Source organism: Poromitra crassiceps, assembly GCF_964638095.1.
Source record: "Poromitra crassiceps genome assembly, chromosome: 23".
NCBI lineage: Eukaryota > Metazoa > Chordata > Actinopteri > Beryciformes > Melamphaidae > Poromitra > Poromitra crassiceps.
The window spans coordinates 20,424,735-20,435,017 of NC_139639.1; the positions used below are offsets into that span (position 1 = coordinate 20,424,735).

At 45.6% G+C, this 10,283-nt stretch overlaps 1 pseudogene across 1 annotated transcript; it reads left to right on the plus strand.

The window, feature by feature from the left end:
- Positions 1 to 8,433: 8,433 nt before the first annotated feature.
- On the plus strand, positions 8,434 to 9,987 carry LOC310796825 (nephrocystin-1 pseudogene; annotated as a pseudogene). Its single transcript has one exon. The product of its transcript is annotated as a nephrocystin-1 pseudogene (transcript).
- Positions 9,988 to 10,283: the final 296 nt, after the last annotated feature.

Sequence of the window (10,283 nt, forward strand, 5' to 3'; positions counted from 1 at the left end):
GAAAATGATGATCAAAAGCACCAGTGACGACGCGTTCTTTTTGTCAGGAGAAGGAGGTTGAAATGAGTACTACTCTGCACCCACTTCAAATACTCTTCTCATAACAGTGTGCCTCTCATGCCATAAATAGCCGATTGCTATGATCTCATTGAGATAAAACGCACTGTCAAAAGGTAGTCAGTCGCCCCGTTTTTTCTGCCTATTGTGAGGGACGTGGTTGACTGGTCACGCACAAAGCAAGTCACTCTATCCAGATCAAGTCAGCACGCATGCACGTGCAGGCGCACACACACACACACACACACACACACACACACAAAGGCCTGGTCTGACCTCGGTCCACGGCCTGTCTGTACAATCTGAAAGGAAGTATTTAGATGCCATCAGTGTTCAGTGAACACACACAGTGGGGGGCTTTCGGGGGTGAATGGGTTAAACACATTTTTCCACCTATACGTACAACAGTCCTTTGTTTTGTGAACAGAACGGCACACTCCCTCAGGGACAGCATTGAGAGTCAACTGTAAGAGACTGTGCCTGTATCTTCCAACCTGACACACGCTCAAGCACACACACACACACACACACACACACACACACACACACACACACACACACACACACACACACACACACACACACACACACACACACACACAGCATCCGAAATTATGCCTTTCACCTCCTGAGAAATGGATGTTATTTTTGGGGATGATATTCAAGTCTCTTGGATGAAAACAAACAAACATGTTGCAGTGAAAAGTTTTCCAAAACATTCCATGTATTCCGTTGTAGTGGAGATCAGTTCTGGGTTCATGTGAAAACGCAGATAAGAACATGGAGATGCAGGTGCTTCTGGCTCACAAAGCTCCACATTTTGGCTCATCATTTGGGATGGTTTCCCTCCTGCTCAGCTTCAGCTCATCTATGCAGCCTCCTCCACTGAACTCTCTATGCAGCCTCCTCCACTGAACTCTCTATGCAGCCTCCTCCACTGAACTCTCAGCATCTCCACTGTAACCTGTCTGACTTCATCCTCATCATCTGGAAAGAGCCTGAGCCTCCCTCAACTATTTTTAGCTCAATTCTCCCTGCTTATAGTCAATTCAGTGTCTCCTAAAAGGTTATAAAAGAGTAAACGGAGTAACTTCCTATTGTCCACCACACAGGAGATTGACAGTGTTCAGAGGCATTTATACCACTAATAACTTACGCAATTGTAGTTCATACACTCCTTTTCTAAAATCAAACTCAATCTTAGCTGCAGAAACACCATATCCGGTATCCTTGCACCCATAGAACGTTGTGGCGTTCTGAAGGGACAGGGCACGTGTTGTGTCCTGATGGTTACAACCCATGGATGTGTCAAGAGAACAGGATACGGGATTGAAAGATGGCGGCCGGCACATTCATTCCAATGAAAGTTGCTCATGTGCCCAAAAAGTTTATTCGACTTCTAGTCTTCTATCCTGCCCGTGCAGATATATTCTGCGTGTTCTTCCTGGCCCTGCTTATCCAACACTAGTGTAGTGGCCAGAGCCATAGAGAGAGGGGGCTCCAGAAAACAGCTGTTGGTGGCCCAATGGATCCAACCGTTTCAAACTTGATCATCCAAAGAGTCATTTTTGCCTTTGAGTTTTACAGCTGCTTCTTTCCCCCCCGTGTATATCTATGGGAAATAAGTCTTTTTGGGCTTCATTGAATAACGTGACTTGCAATACCGAGCTTGGCCACATCGCCAAAATTGCTTCACACTGGGGGGGGGGCTTGTTACAACCAACAAAATTGTGATATCACTGAAAAGCCCAGGGTGCCCTCTACACACTGCAATAGGTTTCAGCATGATAGATATGGTTCTTGAAATTAAGATCAGAGAATCATGTCCCCTACAGAGGACAAAAAGGGAATTGCCAGGTCTCAGGAGGACCTAATAATTGCAGATTAAAAACATGAACTAATGTACGTCCAAATGAGCTCATGCTTGTGTGTGCATCCATTTTCAGAAATTGATGGAACACCAAGAGTCCAACAATTTGAATGACAATGTCAAGGTCATGTCATTCCGATTCATTCCGATTCTCTTTCCTTATTAGAGCTGGATGCAATTCCAGCTCCAGGAATTGCATTGGAATGTAGCATTCATTCATGGACGGCCCCCGACCCTGGTTCATACTCAGTTCAATCATGCATGTAATGATGATGTATTGATCCACTGCTGTAAGTTGCTAATGAAGTGTCCATAAAAACCATTAGACCGATCAATTCAACACCACTGAGGGAACGGAGCCTTTAGAAGCAGAGTGAGGAGTCTCCTCTTTCACTCTTTTATTTCTATGGATGCACTATATATCAGCAATATTATCAGATCGGCCAATGTTAGTCAAATATATCAGTATCGGTCCGATAAGCAAAATAACAGCAATGTTAATATTGGTTATCGGTATCGGCCAACATTTTCATATTGAGGGGAGCCAATGCGATAAATCTATGATTTATGGGCTTTTCCAAATGTTTTGGAAATAAAGAAAGATATTAATTTGTCAAATTCACAGTGTTTACATGTGTTTTTCAGGATGTACAAAATGTCATTATCATAGAAACTTGGATTCATACAGATCTATTGACATTGGTAAATATCGGTTATCGGCCATAAGAGCAATGTTAATATCGGTATCGGCCAAAATTCTCATATCGGTGTATCCCTATAATTATTTCTACAATTTCTTGTAGCCCAATTCTTCTGGAAGTGAAGAATTGTTTCCAAGGTGCTGCTGCAACAGTAAAAGTGGGGACTAATTTGTTCCCTTTGTTCTTTACAAAAGCCCCCCTCACTGCTGCCATGACAGTGGCATTAATGTTGTAATATAGCAATTTGACATTGGGTGGCGCTGAAGCGCTGTACTGTTCTAGTGTCTACTTATATTTCCTGTTGTGAACAAGATGACTCTCTCAAATAAAACAAGATCCAAACAACAGGTTATGGGCCCAGGAAGGTCCCAGTTGCCAGGAGATTTGTGTAAGAGATAAACAGTGTTGTGGAAGACACAATGGAGGATAAACTGTTTATTGACAGGCTGGGCGGACCAGAGAATTGGGCAACCTGGAAGTTTCAGATGGAACACTTTCTGAAGGCAAGAGGACTATGGGGCATGCTAACAGAGACAGAGATGCTAGCCGCAGATGCTAATGCCCAGGCACAAGTGGAGTTTACAAAGCGGAGAGAGAAGGCATTCTCAATGCTAGTACTGAATGTGAGTACACCACAGCTGTATCTGATAACAAGTTGCCAGACCCCGAAAGAGGCATGGGACACTCTGAAAGGACATTTTGAGAGAGATACGCTGGCAAATAAACTGTTCCTGAAGAAGAAATATAAGATGGATAATGCAAATGCTGTTGCAACTCCTGCTGATGCAAACGTCAAACTGAGGAAAAATGACGGTGTCAGTAAGCCTGTCAACCAAATAACCTATCAGTCTATGGTAGGAAGTCTGCTGTATGCTGCAATGGCCACACGACCAGACATAGCTCAAGCAGTGAGTGCTGTGTCAAAATTCAACGCAAATCCAGATGCTGCACATCTGACTGCAGTGAAGAGGATACTTCGATACTTGAAAGGCACAGTGAACCTTGCTCTCAAGTATGAACGGTCAGAATCTGGAACTTTGATCGGCTTCTCGGATGCTGACTGGGCCGGTGATCAAGATGACCGCCGCTCAACAACCGGCAACATCTTCTTACTAAGTGGAGGAGCAGTGAGCTGGCTCAGCAAGAAACAGGCAACAGTTGCACTTTCAACAGCGGAAGCGGAGTACGTCGCACTCAGTCAAGCTGCTCAAGAGGGTACCTGGCTGAGACGATTACTGAGTGATCTCGGAATGAGTGTCACGCCCACAGTGATCCTGGAAGACAACCAAGGAGCCATTGCAATCGCAAAGAATCCAGTGGATCACTCACGGACTAAACACATAGATATTCGCTACCACTACATCCGTGAATGTGTGCAAAATGGACAGATACAACTGCAATATTGCCCAACAGGTGACATGAAGGCAGATATCTTGACCAAGCCACTGCCTAAGCAGAAGTTTGAATATCTGAGGAGAGAGATTGGGCTTTTCCCTGTGGAGTAATTTAGTTGTCTATAATAGGCACTGTTTTTGTGTTTTTGTGTTAAAAAAGAAAAAACTCCTGTACATTATAATAAGGAAAGGCTATAATGAAATTATAATGAATTGCACATTTTTTTGTTTAAAGACTTATTATCTTGACATTATTTGTCAATATACATTCTTTGAAATATAATTCAAATGAGAAGTGCAAATTGAAGTAAAATGCCAATTGTAAAATTGAGTGGGAGTGTTGTAATATAGCAATTTGACATTGGGTGGCGCTGAAGCGCTGTACTGTTCTAGTGTCTACTTATATTTCCTGTTGTGAACAAGATGACTCTCTCAAATAAAACAAGATCCAAACAACAATTAATGCTGCAGTAGTATGGCAGCAACGTGGCCAAACAAAATGAATAACAACTTTGAATGAACAAGCCAGTTCCATAAATGATGCACCGATCGATCGGCACGTGACCGAAAATGGCCAATTTCCACGTGATCGGCCTCGACCGGTGATCTGCGCCGGTCACTCTAGGAAGGCACGGACAGGACAGAGAGGTAGATGAGGATGAGGAAGGCAGGGGCAGGACAGAGAGGTAGATGAGGATGAGGAAGACAGTGACAGGACAGAGAGGTAGATGAGGGTGAGGAAGACAGGGGCAGGACAGAGAGGTAGATGAGGGTGAGGAAGGCAGGGGCAGGACAGAGAGGTAGACAGTGGCTCTGAAGATGTCAGACTCTCATGAAAGATGCAGCATGGTTTACTTCCACCCCGGCACATTCCACTGGAGACAAGTGGAGCGTAAGCTGCCCGCCTGTTTGTATAAAGTCTTTCTCTCATACAAGTTGCCCCATGAATTAGAGAGACTTTTACCCCTTTGATGAACATTTTTAAAAGCACTCAGCAGTCGTTCAGCATTCAGCGGCACAGCATGAGGTCATGTTCTACTTAATCAAGCTTCTCAACACTCATTTACGGCCACTTCCTCCCTCCAGAGACGTCAAGCGGAGACTTGTCTCTAACGACCACCACCCCCCCACTCCCCCCCCCCACACACACACACACACACACACACTTCCCGCTGTTCCACCAAGACAGAGGAGTGAAGAGCGTAATCGCTCAAACAGTCAGGCGGTTAAGGGCTCCAATCCAGGGGGTTTAAACCCCCCATAAACCCCTTAAATCCCCGGTTTAGAGGGTCAGAACTGATGGGGTGAAGCCTCCACAGATTGTCTATTAGCTGGACCCATGCAGAGCATGAAGACAGAGAAGGAAGGAGCCCCCCACCACCGGCTGCAACCCACAGTCACCTCACCCTGTTGTCCTATATCAAAGGGCTGAATGGGATTGACTGCATCAGAGGTGCAACATTTATGGCCCAGTTGCACAATGCACCTTAGGTTAAGATTTCCCTTAGAGTCAGAGTTAAGGTGTCCATAAAATAGAATCGGCTACACAAAACACCCTTAAATCTTCTCCATAAGGTTAAACATTTTAAGGAAAACATATAAGCACAAGATTTAAGGGTGTTTTGTGCAACCAATTCTATTTTATGGACACCTTAACTCTGACTCTAAGGGAAATCTTAACCTAAAGTGCTTTGTGCAACTGGGCCCTGATTTTGGACTATGTTGCACAGAAAGCTATGATAATGGGCGCCATCTGCTGGCCAAATCACCAAACGTTTTAAGTGCATTCAGTCTTTGAAATCTTCAATAGACAATTCTACATCATGAGCTCCACATCTCAATAGCACTGAGATATATATGTCAGTGTGCCATAGCTACAGTGGTTCCCAATATTTAGGTCACGATGTTGCTGATGTTGTACTGAAATTTGAATGTCCCTAGATTTTTGTGACGTCAAGGTGGGGTCACAAGCCAAAAAAAAGGTTGGGAACCCCTGCCATAGTTGATGACTGCTCATAGAATCTAATTATACATTTTTGTTCCTATTAAATTCTTTTTTAACCTAACAGGAAATTCCTACAGGAATAGTTCCAAAATATGATAGAACACAATCAGAATCTTACAAATTTCAGAATGGATATTTCAGGCGTATTAAACAGTGTAGTAAGTTTCTTACTACCCTCTAATCAGAGATGGGAAGTAACAAAGTACAAATACTTCATTACTATACTAAAGTAGCATTTTCAGTTTTATTTCTAATAATCGTGAGATAACTCACTTCATGGGGAGCAGACCCTGTGACCCTAAGCACTATTATGGACATGAATTACCATGATAATGGCTAATGTTTGTTAATAATGCATGAATGGGGTTATGACATCAATACATGATCACAATGCCAATGATAAGAGGATTGCTACTTGTGCGACCTGGATACATACAACTATTTTGACCTGATTCCCACTGGAAAAACACAAGAGACATACTGTATATAATGTTATTCATGGCTCATGTAGACCTTACCCAAACATGTTTTTTGCAGGGTGCGTCGGTGGGTGCGTGTGAGAGTTAAATATTAGTTAAATATAACATTAGGGCATGTGTTTATAGTGGTGGAATGAGGATATCCATTTTGAAGTAAGAGCTACATGTACAATAAGTCAAGTTTATTTGTATAGCCCTAATTCACAAGCATGTCTCAGAGGGCTTTACAAAGAATATGTCTAGCTAAGGAAGAGAGTGCATATTTGAATCTTTAAAACAGTAAAAGAAAACGTGACTTGTGGGTTGAGTGTTTTTAGGCTTTGTGAATCTGTTGACTATTACCTGTCTGTCTGTCTATATGTTGCAGCTCAGCTGAGTTTGGATTGATTGATGGCAAAGAGAGAGTGAAGTTGGAGGAGTGATAATATGGACATCATACATACATATAGTCACATCTCCATCTCCATGCCTTTATATGTCCATTCTAAGTCCAGATATGGTGTCTGGTCGTGTGGCACCTCCACGGCAGCACATCACCCAGCAGGAGAGAAGCCACATCACAGGTCAGAATGTCAGTGGACTGGAGCAGCAGGTGGAAGCAGTCCAGGTGGTGGCGGGCAGCGCTGATGTAGAGAGGAGACCTCTCTTGGTGATTACTGTCTGTCAACAGGAACAGCAGCACAGAACCTAATGAGTTCCTGCAGTATCTCCAGCCTTCCCGCCCGGGCAGCACAGTAGACCGGGGTCTCTGGCCAGTGTTCGCTTCCATTGCGGTCGGCCCAGGCTTCCAGTCATCAGCTAGGGCTCCCTGGGTGACCAGGTAGGCCACACATGCAGCGTGACCCCGCCAGCCTGCGAGTACCTACCCCACCACCAACACCGCTCATGAATACACCTTCTGAAGCGTTCTTCCTGCAGCAGGGTCCTTAGTTCATCCAGGTCTTCTGCATCGGCTGCAATTGTGCCCTGCTCGAGCAGCCATTCCTTCAGTTCTGTCACTATACCACACTGAGGTCTCAAACAGAAGGCTTTATGAAGGGACTGAAGTGTGTTGACATTATGACATCATAAGACTACAACATCATGAGATCTACCTATCTATCTGGAGCTAGGGCTCTGTCTGTCTGTCTGTCTGTCTGTTTGTTTGTTTGTTTGTCTGTCTGATGTCATGAATTCACTCACACAAGAGACAGACACACGCACACACAAAGTCCCAGTGATGATGTCATCAGTGATGTCGTAAATTGTGACATCATCAGTGATGTCAGAGGCATTGTGATATCATCAGTGATGTCATAAGAGGTTGTGATGTCATCAGTGATGTCATAAAAGCAATTGTGACATCAGTGATGTCATAAGAGTCCCACTGATGATGTCATCAGTGATGTTATAAGAGCAAAATCAAGTCCCAGGCACAGACACTGAAAGAAGTGGGAGTCTGGCTTCAGACCCCCCGTCTTCAGCCATGGACAGCTGTATGTTGCCAGCTCCAGGACAGGTGATCCAGCATCCCTGAAGTATGCATGCCATCAAGGAGCAGCCAGGGCGAGGCCGGCGTAGCGGGCGAGCTGCGTATGCGAGCTGAAGGGCACCGCAGCGGCGAGCCTAGGAATCGAGTGCGTGTAGTGTGTGAGATGCCTTATAATAACTGATGGCATCACTCACTGATGACATCACAATTGCTTGAGTGACATCACTGATGACATCACAATTGCTCGAGTATCTTACTTAGCAGAGCTGTTTGAGAAGCATTCATGTATTTATTATTTACTCATAGCTTATCTGTATTCAATAGTAACCAAAGGATCGCTCCTCGTGCACATGAAATGTCAATTTTCTGTACATCATTTCTAATAATTTTTTTGCTAATAATTTGTGTTTTGCTAATAATGTTATTCATGCATATGTTTTACATTACTTAAAAAATATGCAGAGTAAATGGCAGGAGATCGTGGAGCATCTCGACAGCCTCTCGCTGGAGCCTTCACCTCTAGGACCCAGCACTGCTGCACGTGACACCTCCAAGGAAGACAGCAAGGAAGATGATGACAATGACGACGATGACAGTGATGATGACGATAATGACATTCATGATGAAGTCAAGAACGAGGAAGAGGAGGAGCAGGACGATGAAGACATGGCCAAGGACCAAGACAAACGGGGCACTGCTTCCCATTCCAACTGGTCTACAGTCAGGAAGGCTCTGACTGAGATTGACGCGACCGATGTGCTCTCTGCCATGGGGACGATCCCTTCAGGATTCAGACCATCAACTCTTAATAAACTGCTGGTGGAGGAAGGGCTGACATACAGAGGAAGTCATTACCTTCAGCCTGAGCTCAGCCAATCACAGCTCTCCTTTAGAGACCTCTTCCTGGACCCAGACACGGGAAAGGTTCGTTCTCGTCAGGTCAGGACAAGTGTTTGTTTCACCCTGTGGAGCTGCAGGAGGATTCCCACTCCTGGTGTTGGAGTTCAGGTCCTCAGCAGACACATCCGCCTCTGTGCCTTCGATGGAACTCAGGTGTTGAGTAACATCCACACGGTGAGGGCCACCTACAGCTCCAAGAGCCCCAAGACCTGGAGCTTCTCTCCCAGGATGAGCGGTATCCTGCCCACCCTGCTAGACGGAGACTGTTTTCTGCGCTGCAACTCTAACTCTCCTGACCTGGGAATCCTCTTTGAATTGGGAGTTACCTTTATACGGAATTCGACAGGAGAGAGAGGAGACCTGAGCTGTGGCTGGGCCTTCCTCAAACTGAGTGACAACACTGGAAATCGACTCCCCACCAGGACCTATGAGCTGCCAGTGAACGGCGGCACCCCCTATGGGAAAGACGTAGCGATGGAGGCTTCAGTAACCAGAGGCGCATCAGCTGGTGTATTGCAGCAGATGCTGCGGGCCAGGCGGCAGCCCAAGCTGATCGTCAAACTGAGATCAGCCAACAGTCGGAGCAGAACCCAGCTCAGTGTCCTCCCAGACTCTCTGCTGCACTGTCTGAGCTGCGTGGACCTGCTGGCTCTGCACAGACAGCTGCTGGCTGACACACTGCTGATGGACAGGCCCACCATGCAGAGTGCAGGTGTGATGTGCAGTCCTGTGCTGTCTACCTTCCCTGTGTTGATGGAGCAGTCAGACCTGCTGGATGCTCTCAGGAGTGCCTGGCTGGAAGCTGAGAGGAACATGAGCAGAGCGCAGAAGAGAAACGTTCCCCACGTGAAACAGGAGTTCGTTAGGACCTACATGTCATCAGTCTACTACCTCCTCCACTGCCCCTCGTTGCTGTGCCCGCGCTGGGCGGACCCGCCCTCTGAGGAGCAGCGGGCGAGAGTCATCTACGACACACTGGACGCCCTCAAACATGCCGAGAAAGCCGCCGGCCAATCAGGAACCCCGCAGGTCTTCCTTGAGCCCGCCCATCAGCACCTCGCCTTTGATGTCACAGAGTTGACCTTTGACCTCCTCAGTGTGGCGCGGTAACAGGGTGGGGATGAACCCCGGGCACTCAATTTTAAAGTAAAATTTGACTCAATATGTTAAATTAACTAGACATTAGACATATTCTAACATTTTGACATCAATAAATCGAGATTTATTGAGATTGGTAGACCAATTCGCAAATGCGAATGAGTCTTGAAACTCAGTTCAATTTTGGGAGCATTATTTAGGGAGCGTTATCAACGTGCGCAGACCAAAATGCAATTCGATGCAATTCGATAGACCTACAACCAATCAGAGCAACAAAACGCGTGACGTAGCTCACGTTTGAACGGTGC